General features: G+C 38.4%; 1 long non-coding RNA gene across 1 annotated transcript; it reads right to left on the minus strand.

Annotated features, from left to right (window-relative positions):
* Positions 1–972: 972 nt before the first annotated feature.
* LOC132632091 (uncharacterized) lies at positions 973–2,559 on the minus strand. Its single transcript, XR_009579243.1, has 2 exons — positions 2,214–2,559; positions 973–1,236 (listed from the first exon to the last, which is right to left on the minus strand). It is a non-coding gene; the product is annotated as an uncharacterized LOC132632091 (long non-coding RNA).
* Positions 2,560–25,303: the final 22,744 nt, after the last annotated feature.

The raw sequence follows: 25,303 nt of genomic DNA on the forward strand, positions 1-25,303 counted from the left end.
AGCCTATCCGAAGACAGTCTTTAAACTTAGCTTAATTAATACCAGAGGAAAATTATTTAATTATTTATTACCACCTTTTAAAGAATTGCGAAAAAGAAACTACTCTCTCAAAATCATTTGTATAAAAAAGAGGGGTTTTTAATGTAATTGTAACTATGTGAGTAAATGCATATTAATAAAAGAAGTGGTTAATGTTAATGTATGCATGAGGAAAATATATATGACATTTATTTTATATAAGAATAGTAAGTGTTATATAGAATAAGGAGATGTATATTTTATAAGAAAATAATCTACATATGTGATAATATATTCTAGGTGAATACTTAAAAAATAGTTATGATGACACGATAATACTATATGTGTACATATAATGAAAATACGACTAAGAGAATTAATAAAAATAAGATAGTACGGGTATGGTATGCGCGTATGAAAATAGTATGTTGGTATACCCATAATAAAGGAAAGTAATTAAGACAAGATGTAAAATTATATGTAATAGGAATACATATATTGTTTTCAAAAGAGTACGTATGTATATTTTAGAAGATGAGGTATAATATGATTGTTGTATATAATGTTTACAAAAAATAAGTATTTATAATATAATGTACATACATATGAAGTAAGAATAGTATACATACATGTAAAATAGGATCTGTGTATATAAAGTAGAGTATATACGTTGTAGTTCTTGAAAATAGTTGGACCACTATACTTGGGTCCTAATATGATTTCCTTGTATTAAACTTGCGGAATTTGGGCCTGCTCATGTTAGCTTATCAAAAATAGATGACTTCAAAAATGTAAGACCATTTGGGCCTTGTTAGGCATTTGATCTTAGGAAATATCATCTTTTGTGTTTCCTGCAAACTCATTTTTTAGAAAAACCAGCAATTGTTTAGAAAATTAACATATCTAGCACATCTAAACCCAATTGATTAAGTAAAGTCTAATAGCGGGAAGAGATCAAGCAAACTATCCTCTTAACCATTCTTGAGAATCCACGCCCAAAACAAGAAATAAATACCGCAAATACAAAACTCACAAAGTGTTAGTAAAATATGTAAACGACACATCAATACAAAGGCATAAAAAAATTTTTGAAGAGAGGAAAGAAGACGTCGACACTTAGACACGAGCAGAAATCGGGGACAGCTAGGCACGAGAACGACATTGCTGCTACTGCTTTTCGGCCTGGGCTGAAATCGGAGTTGCCACAACTCCAACATTCTCCCAAGTGTGTTCATGTAATAAAGAAAAAAAAAAGGGAGTTAGAAGCAATCTCAACCAAGGAAACAGTGAATAAGAAATGGCATATGTACCGCTATTAATTCCCACTCAACATGTCTTCAATACTCAGGAACTTTGAAAAATCTCAACAAGTCACTTAACACATTTTTACTAGCCCAGGTTATCAACAACTTACGCGAATAAGAAAACAGTCACTGGAAGTCATGCACATATTTTACTTCCACAAGCAAATAAACAATAGGCCTCTCCCATACTTCGGTTGGTTGAGCTTATTCTTATAATCATGCAAGCCTACTTTAATACTAAACGATATGTCCATTACTTGAAAAAGGACCGGGAACTCCACGGGCCCGATCTGCAAATGTAGACAGATTTCTCCAATGACACCTCTTTGTGTCCCGTCAAAAGCTCGAACCTTCCTAAACAAGTCTATATGATCTAAATCAAGTATGAACTAAACTGAGAACGGACTTCAGAATCTTTCCGCACCTAGAGTAAACTAGGCTAAACTGATAATATAAACCCGACAGGCCACCAATAATGTTTTATTAAAAGCCTACATTAATCGTAATACCTACATGATTAGCAGACAACCAATGCACAAGCCAACACATATGCAAACTAATAATGAGACTAAACATATCATAAAAAAGCTAAAGTAAACGAACATATAGACAGGCTAAGCTAATCTAAACACACAAAAAAAAAAAAAAAAATTGAAGTGAAGAAAAATTAAACTGAGAAAGGATAAGCAAATGCCTTTTTAGGGCGCAGCGACGGGGTTGAACACATATTCGACAAAATTAGTCGCCTTTGCACTAATTTACAACAAACGAGGGGAGAACATATATATTCCAGCCAACCAAACCAAATAAACGACGAGAAAATACTTGAACAAAACTACATTTTTTCTCCTACGAAATTGAAAACGAAGTGAAAAAAAAAAATATGATTACCTTCTTCGTGACAGCGAATTGAGGCTTGTTGTCATCTCGAGTCTCCGAATCCACTCGGAATAGTCTTTGTTGCTGCGATTTTTTTTTTTTTATATGAGGATCGAAGCTTGTGTTCAGAGGTGTATTTTCAACTGTTGAAGACTCACCATAAAATCCGCTGAATTTGCACATGGTTCCTGCAAGCTTCAGAGATTGAGTGTGAGAAAAGAGAAGAAGGGTGTAGGTAGCGGATTTTGTGGGATATTGCTGTGGTGGTGGTGGTGAAGTGATGGAAGGAGTGGCAGCCATGGTTAGGTTGAAGAGAGAGGAGAGAGGAACGTTAGGGTTGTTGATTTAGAAGAAAGGGCTGTTTGGTTACTGATTTTAGGGACTTGGGGGATTTAGTTTAGGGGCTTGGGCCAGGTCAGTTCGTTTTGGGCTGGGGCGGTTCGGGTTGGGGAGGTATTGGGCTGAACGTTTTTTGGGCCACGGATTTTGTAGAATAGGAATAGGATTTGGCCCAATATTTTAGGTAGATCATTATTTCTAACCCCCTTTTTACTCTAATCAATTAATTAAAATATGCTCCTTGGTCTTAATTAATTTCCGCAAAATGCATGCGTATATAAATTACAATATAAGAAATATAATTTACATATTGAGTTTCAAAGCAGAGTAAAATATTATTGGTACAACAATAAGTAGGATTAAAGAAAAAATGACAACACCCATATTGATATCGGAATATCAACGTTATTTTCGAGTGATTTTAGTTATAAAATGTTATGTTTAGTAATTTTTTTTTTTGGAATGATAAAAATAATCTTAATAATATCTCAAAAAATTAGTCTGGTAATTAGCGAAAATATTCAAAACTTATTTTGGGAAATTTTCAGGACTAAGAAGCATAGTGAAATTAATTAAATAAAAAAGGAGGGCCAAAATTGGGTGTCAACACCATAAACTCAATTTTTGCACCCCCCTCCCCCCAACCCCCCAAACTTTTTTTTTAACACTTTAACCCATCCCCCACCCCTATATAAACCCTTTTTTCATTTTCATTTTAATCCACACCAATTCACACTTCTCTTTCTCTCAATCTCTCAATTATAGTTACTTTGCAATAATTAGCCACCTTAAATTTCTCTTAAATAAATATTATAAAGTCTTATTATAGTTTCAATTATTAATTTTTCAATTATAATATTGTTGGTGAAGTTAGTGATTTTGCAACAATCCGAAGTAGCTTTGGTGGATTTGCAATTCTAGCCGCCTTCACTTTGTTGGAAATTAATCGGGCAATTTGGTACCTTCGTTCCAACTCTATCTTTATTTTTCGCAATTTAATTTGTTGCAATTTAGTTTCTTGTGATTTATTTGATTGTGATTTAAATTAATTCTATTTAATAATGGCAAAGAGATTTAGACGTGGTGCTGGTAGTAGTAGTGGTATTGTTAGGGGTGGCCTTAATGAGGAAACATTTGTGGAAGAAACACCTAATTTAGGTATTGATGTTGGTGGAAATAATCCACTTTTAGGTCATGAGGCAATGCAACAACATTTTACCGACACTTTTAATGAAATTGATGATGATGATGATGATGATGAAACACAACCCTCCGAAAATTCCATAGGAGATACATGTCCTGCACAATCACATACACAAGACAAACCGCCTACAACTCGTAAGCCAACCGCTAAAATTTGAAAATTTATGACTAAGGATAGGGAAAATCAATCAGTTACATGTACCCTATGTGGACAAGTATTTATTTTTAGGCAAGGAACTAGTAAGGATAGTGGAACGGGTACACTAAATGGTCATATGAGAAAGAAACATATGGATGTTTGGGGACAGCAAACGGGTTCAAATGTGGGGGGTATTCAAATGACGATAGACCCACGAACCGGTAGAAATTTTAAGTATGACAAGAAAAAAGAGCGTGTAGAAATAGCTAAAATGGTAGCTTATGATTGTTTACCATTTTCCTTTCCCTCGGGTTTGGGGTTTGTTACTTACATTCAACGTTGTTCTAATCCGTTATTTGAGGGTATTCCTAGAAGTATGTCACGACCCGGCTAGGGGGCCGCGACGAGCACCCGGTGCTACCCCACCCGGGCACCCCCTTATCGTACATAACATAACATCTAGGTGAACCATAAGTCAATTCGTGCTTTTCTTATCGTTAATCATATTGATCCCATTAGACGACCATCATCATTTAATATATCATAGGCATCTATGCCACATCATAAGTACAAGGCCAACGAGGCCAACAAAAGATATACAAAACATGGGCCGACATGGCCGAACATCTCTACCCACATACACATGACTACGAGCCTCTAAGAGTATGACATATCACATTAGCGGGACAGGACCCCGCTATGCCCATAATTATATACACAAAAGAATGAGTACCCAAAAGATATGGCTCCGAAGGAAATGGATCTCTCTATGTAATCTCCGAATAGGCAGCTATGGATCAAGTCAGTCTCCATGTACACCTGCGGGCATGACGCAGCGTCCACAAACAAAAGGACGTCAGTACGAAGAATGTACTGAGTATGTAAAGCATGAGCAACATCAATAAATAAGCATCATGGACAACATATGAAATAGCATAGGAGGGGGGAGACAATAATATCATCGTCGTAGCGCTTACCTGCCTTTCGTAGGACTTTTCATTTTTCATACGTATTTGTACACCTACGTCATCATCCGTATTCCATAATAGTACTCGTACCATACTTGTGCTCATATTCGTATACATGTCCTTATTCGCATTAGTATACATAGTCTTTTCACATTCATATTCATATTATATACATATCCATACACTTATATACATACATAGCGTGCCCGACCATAAGGTTCGGTGTTTCATACGTACTTAGCCAACTAAGGCTCAATGTTATTTCTACCTGGCCCTACCAAGGCTTCAGGGTTATTCGTACCATCTGCAGAGGTGTGCGCGCGTTACGTAATCGTATACATACTTTATACATAATCACATACATCTATACATCCATATACATATATTCTACCCGACATTATAAGCTCGGGGTGTCATTATAGCCCTTCATAGGCACATGTGAATATAATAGCCCGTAGGCACCTTTAGCATCATTATTATTATTATCGTCATCACTATCATCATCATTATTGCTACATCCACATCTTAGGCTTACTCGTCATATGAGGGCGTAGTACAATCGTAGTACATGTTAAGGATCGTGACCTTATGAGCTCGGAGTGTCAATCACTTGAATACAACATACTCATATAGAGGAATTAGAAATTTGGCCAAGAACCATGCCTTATGAAAGAAAGGTTAGCCTTACATACCTTTTCGTCGGACTATTCTACACTTGCACGTTCCCTTCCAATGATAGCGCATATACCTTCATTAATATCATAACAATGGCCACTAGTCATTCCCATCATCCACATTATCTAGATTTCTCAATTTGCTTCTAAGTCTCCCATATTTATGGTCATGACCTCCAACTTCGTCCATTCGTCTAAAGTGTCGAGTTCATGATCTTAGTACAATTTATAATACATTCATATCGTAACACAACAACATTCATAATTCAATTCAAACTATTCCTCAAAATGTCACTATTCACCATTCATGACCTAGTTGACCACATTTTCTACAATCCATGTATTTTAATTCTCCAATACCTTAAACATCTTGTAAGAATCATGAATCTTACCTTAGAAGTTATACGAACAAGCTTTGGTTGATAATACCCCACTTTGAGCCAAACTCTAGTTTTTCTCCATTTGCATTTCTTGACTTGAATGGTATTTAATGGCTTACTTACACTTGATTCACTTGTTTATGTTGTTGGGGACTTATAATCCTTGAAAACTTATGAAATAAATGTAGAGAGATGATTCTAGAGAGAAGTGGTGTAATGTGGAAATGAAATAAGACAAGTCTTGATCCTCATATTTAAGGAATTGGAAAATCTGTGCTGGGTGAACAGTGGTCGTCTATGGAGGTTTACGGTCCGTATTTCAGTTTACGGACCGTCCCTCGTGGTCGTTTTTAAGCTTAAGCAGAACCAGAAACTCAAGGCTACATGCATGGTGATTTACGACCATGGTTTACGGGCCGTAAATCACTTTACGGTCCGTAAACCTGGTCGTATTTTACCATTTCTCGGCTGGGCAGAAAGCTGAAGCTTTTACATGGCAGTTTACGACTGCCAGTTTACGGACCGTATAGCAATTTACGGTCCGTATTTTGCAATACGACCACTGGGCAGTTGCAATTCTGCAACTTCCCATATTTCTTAGACTTCTCATTTTAATCACCCCCGACCATGCACATGCATTGCTCACCGTGTATCTCATCTTAACTTAGCCAACTTCCTCGTCTCACATCGGATACTTTCGAAATATCGCCTAAGGTCATCAACGTCGTTTCTTGCTCATGGACATCATGCACTCATATTCATCACTAGTTCGATCTCTTGCGTACCAACGGAAAATTTTCCGAGGTGTAACATTCTCCCCCCCCCCCCCCTAAGAACATTCGTCCTCGAATGTTAAAGTCTTCGGGGATTATATAAAAATTTCGCCAGAGTTTCCCCTACATTATGGCACTGCCATCCTGCCACAACTGCCCATAATATCGATGCCACACAGGGCCACTACATAATAACATAAAAAATTGGCCACACACGACCCAAAAGCATAAAAGGAAAACATGCATACCTTATGATCTCGACGTCTCATTTTGTACTTCTTCCAAGGGCTTAAATAGATGTGGGTATTTGGATCGCATACTCTCTTCTGCTTCCCACGTTATTTCCTCTCGACTGTTGTTCCTCCATAAGACCATAACTGAGGCCACTTCTTTATTTCTAAGTCTCCGTACTTGCCTATCTAGTATGGAAATGGGTATCTCTTCATAAGTCAATTTACCTGTCACTTGCACATCATTCACTGGGACGATCCTAGTAGGATCTCCAACACATTTCCGAAGCATCGAAACATGAAATACTGGATGAACTGACTCCAAGTCTGGAGGTAGATTTAACTCATAGGCCACTTTGCCTATTTTGCGTACAATTTCGTATGGCCCAATATACCGGGGAATGAGCTTCCCCTTTTTGCCAAATCTCATTACGCCCTTCATCAGCGACACTTTCAAGAATACCCAATCTTTCACTTCGAACTCTAAGTCTCTTCGACGATTATCCGCATAACTTTTGACGACTTTGAGCCACTAGCAACCGATCTTGTATGATCTTAACTTTCTCTATTGCTTGCTGGACCAAGTCTGGCCCTATCAACTTAGTTTCTCCGGTTTCAAACCACCCAATCGGGGATCTACACTTTCACCCATATAGAGCTTCATACGGTGCCATTTGAATGCTGGAATGGTAACTATTATTGTAAGCAAATTCAATGAGTGGCAAATGATCATCCCAATTTCCTCCAAAGTCTAACATATATGCTCGCAACATATCTTCAAGAGTCTGAATGGTACGTTCGGCCTGCCCATCGGTCTGTGGGTGAAACGCTGTGCTAAGGCGCACTTGGGTCCCTAGACCCTCTTGGAACGATCTCCAAAACTTGGCTATAAACTGGGTCCCTCTATCGGAGATAATAGATACTGGAACGCCATGGAGTTTCACTATCTCTTTAAGATAAAGCTTCGCATAATCTTCTGCCACATAGGTCATCCTGACCGGTAAGAAATGAGCTGACTTTGTGAGTCTATCCACAATCACCCATATGGAATCATACTTACGTCGAGAACGGGGTAACCCTGTAATGAAATCCATATTAATCACTTCCCACTTCCAAGTTGGGATTTCTATAGCTTGCAATAATCCACCCGGCTTTTGGTGTTCAATCTTCACTTGTTGGCAATTAGGACACTGAGCTACGAATTCCGCTATATCTTTCTTCATTCCATTCCACCAGTATATAGACTTAAGATCATGATGCATTTTCGTCGCTCCGGGGTGAACGGAGTAACGGGAACAATGAGCTTCCCTCAATATTTGGTAACGTAGACCTACCACATCGGGAACACATAACCTGCCTCGACATCGGAGAACTCCGTCTTCCGAAATATCAAATGATGACTCCTCCTTTTGAGGGAGTGTATCTCTGTACTGCATTAGCATGGGATCCTCATTTTGTCGCTCTTTTACTTCCGCTACTAGCGATGAAATGGCTGAATTCTGAATAGTAGCTCCGCTGCTACCTGAGTCCACTACTCAGACTCCTAGGCTCGCTAACTGTTGAAGCTCACGGGCCATCTCTTTCTTTTCTGGTTGTACATCACTTAGACTTCCCATGGATCTGCGGCTAAGAGCGTCAGCCACAACGTTAGCCTTTCCGGGGTGATACAAGATATCAACATCGTAATCCTTTAGCAACTCCAACCATCGTCGTTGTCGCAAATTCAACTCTTTCTGCTTGAAGATATACTGAAGGCTCTTATGATCTGTATAAACATCCACATGGACACTATATAAATAATGTCGCCATATCTTTAATGCATGGACCACTGCGGCTAATTCTAAATCATGGGTTGGGTAATTATGTTCATGTTTCCGCAATTTCCTAGAAGCGTACGCAATCACCTTACCATTTTGCATCAATACACAACCTAGCCCGACGCCTGAAGTATCACAATAAATAACATATCCTTCCAATCCCTATGGAAGTGTCAAGACTGGGGCTGAAGTCAATCGGTCTTTCAACTCTTGGAAACTACGCTCGCAAGCATCTGTCTATTGAAACTTAGTTGACTTCTGAGTCAACTTGGTGAGTGGCGCAGAAATAGAAGAAAAACCCTCAACAAATCTTCTGTAATAGCCTGCTAAGCCCAAAAAGCTACGAACCTCCGTAGGAGTCGTGGGCCTTGGACAAGTCTTCACGGCCTCGATATTTTGGCTATCCACTCGAATACCATCAGCTGCAACAATATGGCCCAAAAATGATACCGAGTTCAACCAAAATTCACACTTGGAGAATTTTGCAAACAACTCTCGAGCTCGCAGAACTCCAAGGACTATACGCAGATGCTCCGCATGATCTGTCTCGGATCTAGAATACACCAGGATATCGTCGATGAATACAATCACGAATAGATCCAGAAAAGGTCTGAATGCATTATTCATTAAGTCCATAAACGCTGCCGGTGCATTAGTTAACCCAAACGACATTACTCGGAACTCGAAATAGCCATATCTTGTTTTGAAAGCTGTCGTAGGGATATCTTTCTCCTTAACTCTTACTTGGTGATACCCGGACCTCAAATCAATCTTTGAAAACCATTTGGCACCTTGCAATTGATCAAATAAATCATCAATCCTCGGGAGGGGATACTTGTTCTTAATCGTCACTTTATTCAATTGCCGATAATCAATGCACATTCTCAAGGAGCCATCCTTCTTCCGGACGAACAATACGGGTGCTCCCCACAGGGATGAACTAGGCCTAATGAAGCCTTTTTCAAGCAAGTCTTTCAATTGCTCCTTCAACTCTTTCAACTCTGCGGGTGCCATTCTATAGGGAGGAATAAATATGGGTTTAGTGTCTGGCAACACATCAATCGCAAAATCGATCTCTCGCTCGGGAGGAAGGCCGGGAAGCTCTTCCGGGAACACATCCGGAAATTCATTCACTACCGGAACTGACTGAAGAGTCGGCGACTCAGCTTCTACATCTTGAACTCGCACTAGGTGATAAATACACCCTTTCGTGATCATTTTCCTTGCCTTTAGATAGGAAATAAACCTACCTTTTGGTGATGCCGCATTCCCTTTCCATTCTAAGACTGGTTCTCCTGAAAACTGGAAACGAACCATCTTCATTCGGCAATCAACATTGGCATGAAAAGAAGCCAACCAATCCATGCCCATAATAACGTCAAAATCTACCATTTCTAGCTCATGCAAATCAATCATGGTACGACGGTCACAAATCACAATCACACAATTCCTATATACTCGACTAGCTATTACCGAGTCACCCACGGGTGTAGACACCTCAAAAGGTTTGATAGACTCCGGCTCAATTATAAATCGACCCGCAATATATGGAGTAACATATGATAATGTGGAGCCCGGATCAATCAAAGCATATACATCATGAGAGAATACCGATAATATACCTGTAACCACGTCAGGAGAAGACTTAAGATCTTGGAGTCCAGCCAAAGCATAAATACGGTGCTGAGAACCGCTAGTACTGGGAGCTCTGCCCCTACCTCTACCATGGCCGACTGGCACATGTGAACCTGGCCCCGTAGGGCGTACAGATGCCGAAGATCCGGCTACCGACCCTGTTGGCTGGGTCCTACCTCTACCATGCACTGAGGGGCAATCACGCATAACATGGCCCGGTCGACCACATGAATAGCAAACATCTGAACCCAATCGGCATTGACCCCAATGCGACTTCCCACACTGGGAACATCGTGGTATAGGTGGCCTTGACTGGCATGAATCACCTCTAAACTAGGACCCCGAATAACTCTGACTCGGCCCGGGATGAGTAGATCTATCAAGGCTCTGGCCTGAAAACCATGGAGGTGCACTGGTCATAGAATAGCCCGAATGTCTAGGGAACTGTTGCCTGTGTCCGCCTCTGGACTCACTTATTGGGCCCGAAGATCTAGCCCTCTTGCTATGTCCCCTATCCTGTTCACGTTCACTTCTCCGCTGCTGTAGGCTTTCCTCTAAGTTCTGAGCATGTTCCTGAATGCGTGCAATATCCATACCGTCCTGAAGGGACGCAGTCAGGCATTTGTCCATCAGATGGGGCCCTAGGCCCTTTACAAATCGGTGTACCCGGTCGCCCATATCTGCTACCATGGCCGAAGCATACCTGGCCAAGGAGTTAAAACGGAGGCTATACTCTAGGGCACTCAACAAACTCTTGCCATACCGGGGGAGGTGCATTGGGCCCCCGTGAAGCCATCCACACCGTATACCACTGGATCGAAACATCTCTCAATCTATATGACGCTAGCTCTACCGACTCGGTGTCTGAAGCATGTATCAACCGGAGCGTCCTTAGCATACCATCAATAAAGTCCTGGGGATCATTTTTCGATTTTGACCCAAAGAATTCCGGAGGGTTCAAAGTAATGAAATCACGGGCTCTTGCACTAACAGCCCTATCACCATACCCTGAACTGTGCCTCTGAGCCTGGGCCGCAACCAATTGAGTCAATAAAGTAATGGCCTCTTTTACATCTTGGCCCGAAGCATTTGGTGGAGGAGCTGGAGCTGGGGCTGGGGTTCCCACGTGCTCCTCGGTAATAGGCACTGTCTGGGAGGACTGAGATTGAGCCGCACTCTGGGACTCATCTTCCTCTACTACCGGTGGCGGTGCTCTTTCAGCCCGCTTTTCTGCCACCGTCTTGCCCTTTTGGGCTGTTGTAGCCTTTTTCTTTTTAGGCATCTCTGAAATACACAACACACGATTTAGGAACAAGAATTTCTTACATCATAGCTCTATCGCACGATTCTTATGAAGAAAGAAGGTCATATATTCCTAAAATGTCTGCAGCTTCTTGTTTATAAGTATGGCGCGCAACACACCCATAACTAAGACTCTACTAGACACAGCTCGTAGACACATCCTAGGACTGAACTTCTCTGATACCACTTTTGTCACGACCCGGCTAGGGGGCCGCGACGAGCACCCGGTGCTACCCCACCCGGGCACCCCCTTATAGTACATAACATAACCTCTAGGTGAACCATAAGTCAATTCGTGCTTTTCTTATCGTTAATCATATTGATCCCATTAGACGACCATCATCATTTAACATATCATAGGCATTTATGCCACATCATAAGTACAAGGCTGACGAGGCCAACAAAAGATATACAAAACATGGGCCGACATGGCCGAACATCTCTACCCACATACACATGACTACGAGCCTCTAAGAGTATGACATATCACATTAGCGGGACAGGACCCCGCTATGCCCATAATTATATACACAAAAGAATGAGTACCCAAAAGATATGGCTCCGAAGGAAATGGAGCTCTCTATGTAATCTCCGAATAGGCAGCTATGGATCAAGTCTGTCTCCCTGTACACCTGCGGGCATGACGCAGTGTCCACAAACAAAAGGACGTCAGTACGAAGAATGTACTGAGTATGTAAAGCATGAGCAACATCAATAAATAAGCATCATGGACAACATATGAAATAGCATAGGAGGGGGGAGACAATAATATCATCGTCGTAGCGCTTACCTGCCTTTCGTAGGACTTTCCATTTTTCATACATATTTGTACACCTACGTCATCATCCGTATTCCATAATAGTACTCGTACCATACTTGTGCTCATATTCGTATACATGTCCTTATTCGCATTCGTATACATAGTCTTTTCACATTCATATCCATATTATATACATAGCCATACACTTATATACATACATAGCGTGCCCGACCATAAGGTTCGGTGTTTCATACGTACTTAGCCAACCAAGGCTCAATGTTATTTCTACCTGGCCCTACCAAGGCTTCAGGGTTATCCGTACCATCTGCAGAGGTGTGCGCGCGTTACGTAATCGTATACATACTTTATACATAATCACATACATATATACATCCATATACATATATTCTACCCGACATTATAAGCTCGGGGTGTCATTATAGCCCTTCATAGGCACATGTGAATATAATAGCCCGTAGGCACCTTTAGCATCATTATTATTATTATCGTCATCACTATCATCATCATTATTGCTACATCCACATCTTAGGCTTACTCGTCATATGAGGGCGTAGTACAATCGTAGTACATGTTAAGGATCGTGAGCTTATGAGCTCAGAGTGTCAATCACTTGAATACAACATACTCATATAGAGGAATTAGAAATTTGGCCAAGAACCATGCCTTATGAAAGAAGGGTTAGCCTTACATACCTTTTCGTCGGACTATTCTACACTTGCACGTTCCCTTCCAATGCTAGCGCCTATACCTTCATTAATATCATAACAATGGCCATTAGTCATTCCCATCATTCACATTATCTAGATTTCTCAATTTGCTTCTAATTCTCCCATATTTATGGTCATGACCTCCAACTTCGTCCATTCGTCTAAAATGTCGAGTTCATGATCTTAGTACCATTTATAATACATTCACATTGTAACACAACAACATTCATAATTCAATTCAAACTATTCCTCAAAATGTCACTATTCACCATTCATGACCTAGTCGACCACATTTTCTACAATCCATGTATTTTAATTCTCCAATACCTTAAACATCTTGTAAAAATCATGAATCTTACCTTAGAAGTTATACGAACAAGCTTTGGTTGATAATACCCCACTTTGAGCCAAACCCTAGTTTTTCTCCATTTGCATTTCTTGACTTGAATGGTATTTAATGGCTTGCTTACACTTGATTCACTTGTTTATGTTGTTGGGGACTTATAATCCTTGAAAACTTATGAAATAAATGTAGAGAGATGATTCTAGAGAGAAGTGGTGTAATGTGGAAATGAAATAAGACAAGTCTTGATCCTCATATTTAATGAATTGGAAAATCTGTGTTGGGTGAACAGTGGTCGTCCATGGAGGTTTACGGTCCGTATTTCAGTTTACGGACCGTCCCTCGTGGTCGTTTTTAAGCATAAGCAGAACCAGAAACTCAAGGCTGTATGCATGGTGATTTACGACCATGGTTTACGGGCCGTAAATCACTTTACGGTCCGTAAACCTGGTCGTATTTTACCATTTCTCGGCTGGGCAGAAAGCTGATGCTTTTGCATGGCAGTTTACGACTGCCAGTTTACGGACCGTATAGCAATTTACGGTCCGTATTTTGCAATACGACCACTGGGCAGTTGCAATTCTGCAACTTCCCATATTTCTTAGACTTCTCATTTTAATAACCCCCGACCATGCACATGCATTGCTCACCTTGTATCTCATCTTAACTTAGCCAACTTCCTCGTCTCACATCGGATACTTTCGAAATCTCGCCTAAGGTCATCAACGTCGTTTCTTGCTCATGGACATCATGCACTTATATTCATCACTAGTTCGTTCTCTTGCGTACCAACAGAAAATTTTCGGAGGTGTAACAAAGTACTTGTAGAGCGGATGTTATAGATTTGTATAAAAAATATAGATTTTAGTTGCGCCATGTATTTAATTCTTTAAATTGTAATGTTTCTCTTACCGCTGATTTGGGTCTTAGTCTTAACAAGTTAGATTTTTTTGCTATTACATGTCATTGGGTTGATGACAATTGGGTTATGCAAAAAAGAATTATAGCTTTTTTATATGATGAAGGAAAAGGTCGTCACGATGAAATTTTTTTAGCGGATTCAATGTCTACTATTATGAGATTTTTTAATATTTATAGAAAAATACTTTGTATTGCTTTAGATAATGCTTCTAATAATACAAAGGCGATTGGTCTTTTAATAAGAGAAATAAACCCTCCGCTAAAAAATATTTTTCATGTGAGATGTAGTTGTCACATTTTAAATTTAATTGTTAAAGATGGTCTTGTGTGTTTTGACGATTCTATTCAAAAAGTTAGAGATACGGTTGCATTTCTTTTTTGTAATGCTAATAGGGGAAGACTTAGAGATTTTAAGAATGCTTGTGTGAAAAATAACCTTAGACCTAGGAAAATTCAAGTAGAAATTGAGATTAGGTGGAACTACACTTACATTATGCTACAACAAGCATATGAGTATAGGATTCTCATACAACAAGTTCACAACAAATATAATATTAATAGTGATGATTGGTTAAATTTTACGCATTGGAAAGATGTTAAAGAATGTGTTGAACTCTTAGAAATTTTTTATAATGCAACTCTTGCTTTTTCTAGACAATTCTATCCCACGGTAACCGGAATTTTAGCCTACTTAGCGGAAATAGCTAGAGTTTTACAAGAGTATAAATATAAACCCGGTTATCAAGCGGCTATTTTTGAAATGATAATTAAATTTAAGAAGTATTTTTTCCCATCCCAACTTTATTTATTTTGGGTTCTCTTTTAAATTCTTGTTTAAAAGTGTCTTATACTAAAGCATTGGTTGGTCAAATTTATACATTTTTAGAAATTGAACAGGGAGTTCAACCATCTTTAGCTGAAGCCGAACTCGCTATTGATGACGAGTTTAGAAAAGTTTTTACTCATTATTCTAATTTGGAAGAACGTGTTACACCCGTTGCTCCACGCCCCACTAATTCTCAAAGTAGCAAAAAGGGCTTGTCGGGTTTGTCGCATTTAAAAGTTTTACATTCACATCCAACTTCTTCTTGTAGTGCAAACTTTGAGGAATATAACTTTTATTTGATGCAGCCAAATGTGGATATCAAGGAACTGGATGAATTGGACGTCTTAGCATGGTGGAAGAAGTACAAGGCAAGTCATCCGATACTCTCAAGAATGGCTCGAGATATCCTTACGGTTCAAGTATCAACCGTGGCTTTGGAGAGCGCATTTAGCCAAGGAAGACAGCAAATTGGAGACCATAGACATTCATTATCCGGCTTTAGCTTGCAAGTACTAGTGTGCATTCGCGATTGGATTAGATCGGAGCGACGCAACCAAAACTTAGAAGCGGAGGAAGGCGAAGAGGAAGAAATTGAAGATTTGATAGCAAGTGGACCGGACCAAATGGAAGACTTTGAAGATATCTCCATGGCCAAATATGATATGGGGGAAATTAACGAAATGATTCAGAATTGGTGAATTTATTATTCTACTATTTCTTTACAACTCATGTATTATTTGCAAGTTAAAAAAAAAAACTACCACTTGCAAATAAATGTTATCCAAGAATGAATAAAATATATGGCTCATTGAGCTTTCTTCTATTTACTTGTGTTCATATTTTTACTTATATTAAGTTAGGAATATACCTAAAATATACTAAGAATATACTTATGATATACATCTACTTAAATTAAGAACTAGAAAGTTATATACTTGAAAAATAACTAAAATATACTAAGAATATACTTAAACATATATAGTATACATATAACTTAAACATATATATATATATATATATATATATATATATATATATACGTATATACAAATTTATAAACTTAGAAAAAAAATGAAGTTATAAATAACTTAAGTTATAATATATAAGTTATAAGTATATATAGTATACTTAAACATATATATATATATATATATATAACTTAAACATATATCTATATATATATATAAGTTATATAACCTAAGTATATTGATATATATATATATATATAAGTATATTCTTACTATATTTTAGGTATATATAGTATAACACTATAACTTAAGCATATAACTTAATATATATATATATATATATATATATATATATATATATATATATATATATATATATACACGTATATTCTGTATTGCTGACTTGCTGTTAGCCTGTTAGTCGGTAAATATTTAAACTTTACTTATAAACTTATATAACATATGTAAATATACCTACAATATACTAATAAATACTATAATATATATATATATATATATATATATATATATATATATATAATACAAAAAACAAAAAAAAAGTTTTGGACTGTTTGAACCGGACCGGTTTGGGGTTTGAAACCGGTGGCCGGTTCCGATTTTTTAACCGGAAACCGGCCGGTTCCGTAACCGGTTACCGGTCCGGTCCGGTTTGAACCGGTTCACGGGTTTACATCTATGTAGGGAATTCGGCGAGTAAAGGACAACTACTGATTTATCCAATTAAGAAGCCTACCCTATTGGCCTATTGTCCAAAAAGGCGAAATTTCTCTGTTACAGAACAGGAGTATAGGCTGTAGTGATACTTCTCAATTGTTTGTCACGTTATTGATGAATAACTAGTAGTTCACATTTTTTTTCTTTCTTAATTCGGAATCACAACAGAGGAAAGGACAGCAAGAGTATAACAAGTAACAACCCAATAATGCCCATTTGGTTATTTAAAAATCTCTAATTATGTGCAAATAACACGAGAAGGAAAGTTTTGAAATGACAGTAAAACTGTTTCCCTACGACATATATTATCATGAGATCGAATTGTGTAATCAGCCAGTAATACTTAGGGTAAGAGACTGCTTACATTAAATTTCCTTGGAGTGGAATTCTTTCCGGAGTCTACGTAGTCGCAAGATGCTTCGAGCACTTAATTGCAGTACATTTATTCTTTTCTTTGGGTACACGTGGAGAACTTTTCTTACGCAAGCCAGCTTCAACCTCAAAATTACGTTGGCTTTAATTAATCAATGCATTAAAGAAATTATGCTATTTATGCTTGACAAAATCAGATGTTATTACTATTTGTTTACATACCATTTCTTTTTTCGGTTCAAAAAATTCTAGACCATTTCTCACTTTTTTTCTTTTTCTTTTTTGTTTAAATCAAATATACCACTAAGCATGTTGCTTAGTGGTTATTATTATATATCAAACGAAACCAATCAACCGTACAAGCAACAATGTCAAAATGAAAGCACAAAAATAAACAAATTCTATGCTATGAATCATTGTCCAGCACCTATCACTATATGAACTTGGTTTGCTTCCGAGCATTTGTTTGTTGTTTCCTCTGGCCAATATCATAATATAGCACCTCAAGCTCTCACCAGGTACTTGACTCTTGGACCATGTAGAGTAATTCTCCAGGAAACCACAAACCAGCTCAATATGTAAGTGCTTTTTGTTCCTCTCAATAGCTGTAATGCTATGTAGTTTTGTATCACTAATGTGTCAAACTTAGCCTGATATTGCAAGTTTTCAATATGAATGAGCATAGCTAATACCACCCATTAAAAATCATACAATAGCAGGTTTAGCATGAACACACAGAGTACATCTCTTCCTTTGTCTGCATTATCTTTTATCCATTGGCTCCTCTTTTCTACATAGCTCTAATTCTAAGGTTGGGAATATGAGACTTAGCCATGTTGATAATCCTTCTTCCAGCATTTGGTAGTTCTGAAAAATGATTGAACTCAATTTCACCTGCAAAATCAAAAGCTATGTTAGTTAAATAATCTACCATTGTGTTTCCTTCTCTCTATATGTGCTGCACCATAACATTGAAACTGTCCATCATCCTCTTGATCATATCCACTTCTCCCACAATAACCCAAGGTGGTTTCCAAATCCCTTCTAACACCTTCCTCAATAGCAATGAGTCATGAGTCAGTTTCCAATTAAGAGGTTGAAGTTCCTTTTCCACACAGTAGGCTAAGCCTTCTAATATTGCTTTGATCTCAGCAACCACATTAGTAGATTCCTCCAATTTCTTTGCTTTAGCATACACTAAATTTCCACCATCATCTCTTACACAAAAACCTATAGAACTTGGTCCTGAATTTCCTTTTGAAGCACTATCAGTGTTATATTTGGGGTCCGGAACAATAATAACCCTAGAAAAAACATTTTGAACCAAAATACTCCAACAAAAAAAAAAGTTACAGAAGTACCTATAGTGCAGTAATTTACTGCGCTATAGCACTAACGGAGACGGAGCCGTTAACTACTATAGCGCAATAAATTACTGCGCTATAGTGTCGTGATATAGCGCAGTAAATTGATGCGCTATAGGGCTTTTTTTTCAGCCCTTTTAGTTAACCCTTTTTCCATTACACTTTTTAACGTATTTTGACCATAGATTAATCATGTTTCGCGACCCCGAAACATCAATATTTTATATAGAACCCTACTTATTTTTGTGCGATTAATAAGGTAGGATCAATACATCAAGGATACGCAGAAGTTCGGATGACCGTTTTAGTGGCTGAAAAGTGCTCGAATGCCATTTTCGTTTGAAGGTTCGGCGACATTATCTTGAAGTTCTTTGCGAATACTTAAACTTGTTCATCAATAATTAATCAAAAGTTTCTCAAAATGACAGCATTCATACAAAAAAAATAAACTTAATTAAATTGCACCATTCATTCATAACCTTGAGTAGATGAAAATACTTAACATACTAATATTCTTCAAAATAACAGCATAAAATACAATCATCAAAGTAAGAAAAAATCTTAAAAAATATTCATCAATTATTGCCCTTGAGTTAATCTTCCCCCACCACCGCTAGACGTGCCACCACCCCTAGAGGTACTTCCACCACGAAAGTTTCCTCCACCACGAGAGGTACTTCCACCGCGAGATGTAGTTTGACCACCATGTCGTAAGGGACACTTGCGCTTATCATGACCAACATAATTGCAAAATGAGCATTTTCGAGTGTATCTCCCCGGTGGAACATCCATTTCATTATGAATACGCGAGTATGCACTCTTTCTGAATTTACGGATAAATGCTTTATTTGCAACCATTGAAAATGGATCCGGTGGCCAATAACTGTCACTGCCAAGTGAGTAGAACCTTCCAGCATACGTTCTTGCATAATTTTCAACTGTATATTCCTCAGCCATGTACGAGGAGGCGTTCTTTCCCATTGTGATGAAACACTTGAAGGCATGAGAACATGGCATGTGATATGATTGCCACTTGCCGCATGTGCATGTTCTTGGAATCTCACAAATTGTGTGGACGTTACCTCCTTTACCTTGGTGTACACTTGTTGTGAGTTCAAATATGCGCTTTGCAGGGTTGTACTCCATCCGGTCATGTTTCTGAGCCTTATATTTGTGGTGCTCGAACAGTTTTGACGGTTTTGGCAACCATCGTAAACCTTCTGTTGCATATGCTTTGGCCTCTTTTGATCTAGTGACGAACCGCTCCACAACCTGCTTAAATGTTATTCTCACCATTGCGGTGACAGGTAGTCCGCGTGCAGATTTTAACAAACCATTGAATGATTCAGAGCTATTTGTTGTCAGCATACCCCATCGCCTACCTTCATCCTGGTGTAATGTCCATTTGTCTTTATCAATTGCATTCAACCAGTGGAAGGCTTCCTCATTCGCCCGCCTAATAATGTCCATCTGCAGGTTAAACTTTTTCTCCTGATTCTCTGTTGCAGCCGCCCACATCCAATTGCAAAGTGCTGGAGTTCGATATGCCTTTTGGAAGTTTGCCTTCAAATGCCTTAAACAATAACGATGGTAGGCAAAGGGTGGCTGCCACCCCTGCAAATTGAACATATTGTGCAATATGCCAGCATTTCTGTCTGATATCACACAGATTCCCATGCGATCCTTAATAACGTGTTGCCTTAAGTAGTCCAAAAACATACCCCACGTACTAATACTCTCATTAGCTGCAATTGCAAAAGCTAGAGGGAATATAGCTCCATTTGTATCCATTCCAACTGCTATTAGCAGCTTTATGTCATACTTCCCATACACATGGGTTCCATCTATTGATATTACAGGCCGACAATGAGCAAAACCATCAATGCATGGTTTGAATGCCCAAAACACAAAATAAAAAATATTACCGGGCACACCAGGTTTCGATTTGAGCTTCCATTCAACAACAGTACCATGATTGAAATGTTGTAGAGCCGCCATGTATCTCGACAACTTCTTGAAAGAGCCCTCCCAATTGCCGTAGACTATCTCATGTGCACACCTACGCCCAAGAGACGCCTTCCTCCTAGTAATAGTTTTGCTATATACTTTCATGACGGCTGTAATACAATCTTTAATAGGGAACCTGAAAAAGTTAAAATATCAGCATATAACAACGACGAACATTATATTAACACCAAAAATAAAATAAACTTAGGCGAAGGGGATACCTTGGGTTTTTTCCAATGTCGGCAACTAATACACGCGCAATCAAATTAGTATCTAGATTGCAATGATCATCTGAGAGGTCACCCATATCACAAGTGTGCTTTGTGTAGAACTTTGAAACAGTCCACATCTTTTCAGCAGTTTCCTTACCACGAAGCATCCATTCGCAGCCTTGATATTTTCGCTTACAGACCAATCTCCAAACTTTTCGTGTGGAATCGTCAACTTTAAACTCCCTCATCCCCTGGATGCGATAAATCTTAACAGCCCTTTGGAATGATTTTTTTTAGCTGAAAATCATCCCCTTTTCAATATGAACCTTATGTTTTAAAAGATCCACTGGCTCTTTCCACAAACTTCGCCAAATACGATCATCATCCCTAGTAAAGACAAAGGCATCTGGGCGATCTTGAAGATGATCAAGATAGGGGATCTCATCGGAATGCCACTGAATCGGCGTCGACTCTTGCTCTTGAAATAGCTTTGCGGCTGAACCGGAGTCGACTCTTGTTGTTCAAATGGTTGCTGTGAATTCAGTTCCTCCTCGTGTGCCGGACTGTCCATTATGTCTTACAACAGTTCTAATTTATGTTGAGAATTAATTCCAACCTCAATCTCATCGTCACTTTGCTCATCGTCACTTTCCTCCGCATTAGGTATTTCCTCACTATCGCTGGGTGATGTCACTATATAATTCGGATAATCCGGACCATCCATAGCAGGCCTTTGCCTATAATTTGGTGCAACCACCACATTCTCCCTACATTAGAAATTAGGATGTTTTAACTACTACACATGAAATAACACTATTGATGTTAAAAAAATAGACGTACCGATAGTAATCAACTGCACCGAAACTTGAGGAAGGTCCATCGCTTTGAGTTGTTAGATAGGCTGAGGATGTTCCAACCTGATTCCTCCATCCCGATTGAGGAGACCGTCCGATATGATCCATATCAGGTATATAACCCTTAAATAATATAATCGACATCATTAGCATCATTCAAGTGCCACTACACATAATAATAATAATAATAATAATAATAATAATAATAATAATAATAATAATAATAATAATAATATTGTAAAAAATGAATATTTACCACTGCTAGTCAAATTGCTGACTTAATCTATCCAGAGGCATTTGGCTAGTCAAGATGCTTTCATAGGTACTCATGTCAGGGTAATTGTGTTGATAAGTAGGTTCCGCTTGAGTGACTTCGGCCTGAATTATAGACGGGGCTTCCCGACGAGGTCTATTTCGGGCTTCCTGAGGAGCCCAGCCATGAATTCAAGTCGATTAATGGGCACCTTTTCTATATACATTTCAAGGACGTTTAAAGTTATGCATCGCCTATAATCATACGACGCCTTCAAATAATCAGTTAAAGAATCATCGTCTTGAATGTACCACTGTCCATAACTAGTTACACCTTGCGGCGTAAATGACACTACATATTTTCCAATTATACTTAGATCAAAATCACTTCTACTAACTTGTAGTCTATTATACAAGGCTTGGAGTAGTTTTGAGAATTTTAAGTCAAGTGGAAACTTAACATGGTATTTTGGGGGAGAATCGTAGCGCAAATTATTTTCCTCGAATATAATTTGTCCGTCCCAGAATAAAGAAACTTTAATTCTTGGAACATCTGTCATATTTTGAATAACTGAGGAGGAATAAAGAATGATAAAACTAGTTGAAACTTAGAATTTTATGCTTTTTTTTTGCCTTATACGAACTCGGTATTAATAGGACTAACGCATGCATGCAATTACAGTGTTTTGCAGTGTTATGTCAAATCAAATTATAGGAGGAGTACTGCATAACGCATTAATTTAGTCTGTTATACTAGTATAACGCACTAAATTAATGCGTTATTGAGGCATTGAGTCAGAATAACGCAGTAAAATCATGTGTTATACTACTTAACGCATGATTTTACTGCGCTATACGACTGCTCCAACATCACCTCACCTGCCAAAATAATTCGAATTAGACTTTATATAAAGTAATTTGACAAATAACTGTTAGAAACACAACATTCCACACAAAATTAAGTTAAGATGTCTTTTTTTTGACCAATTTAGAGATATTAATCGTGTTATATCGTTCACTCCAGCAAACATCTTTGAAGCAATGGGTAGGACCTGGGAACTAGGTGATGATGATTTTCATTACTCAAATAACCCTAACGACAGATTCAATCGAGAATACAATAATAAAATGAGAGAGGAGTGGGATTGGCGTGTTAGGGAAGATGAAGCACTGGAGCACAAGTTAGCGTCAGTAGGGCTTAAACGCCCAAAAAAACGTGTTATGTCAATGCCTCGCGAAACTCCAAAAGAGTTTAATTTGGATCTTAATCGTTTTCGCGAAGAGAACAATCAGATGCAAATACGTTACCATAGGGTACAATATGGTATACATGGTAGCACAAGATTTAGATCCAAGTAGGATTCGGACTGTGAAATGTCCGATGAAGATTAGTATGTTTCTTACAACAAGGTAAGTAGGTAGGGTCATTAAGACCCTCCCCCCCCCCCCCCCGGAGGGTTCTTGGGGGTTTGCAACTATATAAATAGCCCTTTCTTTTGTTAATAGGCTACACCATATTATTCAATGTCAAGCATTAGAAACTCACCTTGGTCTTTACTCCTTCCAAAAGAACCAAATAGCAGTGATGATGAAAGTTCAAATCATAGCAGTTTTTCGAGCGATACCAGTGATTTCAAGCTAGATGAGCTAAATACCCACCTTCTTATAGAGCGTAATGATGGTTTCTGTAGTGTGAAATATTCAGATCCGCGGGAATATTATTGCGGTTTACGTCGAGAATGGTAACATCGGCTTGCCGAATCAGAACGTCTTGTTCTTGACTTGGAAAATCTCAACGCTCCAATCCCAACAAGGTACTCCTTAACCATGCCTCAAGTAGGTCCAGAAAGTTGCGAGATTGCCGTGCAAAGGATTAGAAAGGAAAACAACAGAATGCTGGCAAGACGTTGTAGATTTTACATGCTAAAGTTGGCCGAAGAACAAGCATCATCAACTGGTAGAGAACTAACTGCTACTGAAAAAAGATGTGTCTTAAGAAACCGTCAATATTTTTCTGAGGACGATATTGAGGACTTGTACTCTGATGACGATTAAGAATGTTGTGATTTTAGTTTTAAGTTTAATTGTATTTTATGCTGTTATTTTGAAGAATATTAGTATGTTAAGTATTTTCATCTACTCAAGGTTATGAATGAATGGTGCAATTTAATTAAGTTTATTTTTTTTTGTATGAATGCTGTCATTTTGAGAAACTTTTGATTAATTATTGATGAACAAGTTTAAGTATTCGCAAAGAACTTCAAGATAATGTCGCCGAACCTTCAAACGAAAATGGCGTTCGAGCACTTTTCAGCCACTAAAACGGCCATACGAACTTCTGCGTATCCTTGATGTATTGATCCTACCTTATTAATCGCACAAAAATAAGTAGGGTTCTATATAAAATATTGATGTTTCGGGGTCGCGAAGCATGATTAATCTATGGTCAAAATACGTTAAAAAGTGTAATGGAAGAAGGGTTAACTAAAAGGGGTGGGGAAAAAAAAAGCCCTATAGCGCATCAATTTACTGCGCTATATCACGTCCCTGTGGACACTATAGCGCAGTAATTTACTGCGCTATAGTAGTTAACGGCTCCGTCTCCGTTAGTGCTATAGCGCAGTAAATTACTGCGCTATAGGTACTTCTGTAACTTTTTTTTTTGTTGGAGTATTTTGGTTCAAAATGTCATTTCTAGGGGTATTATGGTTCCGAACTCTTATATTTGTACCACCCTGCAAAAGCACAGTGCCAAGATACAACCTTTGTCACCATCCTTGTTCTGTATCTTTCCATTAACTGAATCATATCAGGTCATATGTATGGTATATCTTTCATCCAAGGGTATGTCACTCTTGCGAGATAAAATATATTATTATTAACTTCATGTATCACCTTATTGAAAGATATTTTCTTACCATACTTTTGATTATTTCTGCTCTTCCATAATTCCTAGATGATGAATGCTGGCACCGCTGTCCATATTGGCTTCAGTTTGGTGCACACTTTTGCTTCCCACCATGCTGTCACCACCTGATGAACCTATACCATAGGAGCATTGACTCTCAATGCAGCCATGAATGTTCTCTAAACTGTTGTGGCAAAATTACTTGTAAGAAACAAATGCTGGATTGTCTCTTGTTGAGGTATAGTGCAACACCAACATCTTGATACCATAGAAATTCCTATCCTCTACGATCATCTATTGGTACTTTAAGCTTCCATAATCTCCATAGGAAGAATGAAATCTTGAATGGAAACCCTTTATTCCAAATATGTAAGTATGCAGGCTGTTGATGA

This window comes from Lycium barbarum, chromosome 3 (assembly GCF_019175385.1).
Source record: "Lycium barbarum isolate Lr01 chromosome 3, ASM1917538v2, whole genome shotgun sequence".
Classification (NCBI taxonomy): domain Eukaryota; kingdom Viridiplantae; phylum Streptophyta; class Magnoliopsida; order Solanales; family Solanaceae; genus Lycium; species Lycium barbarum.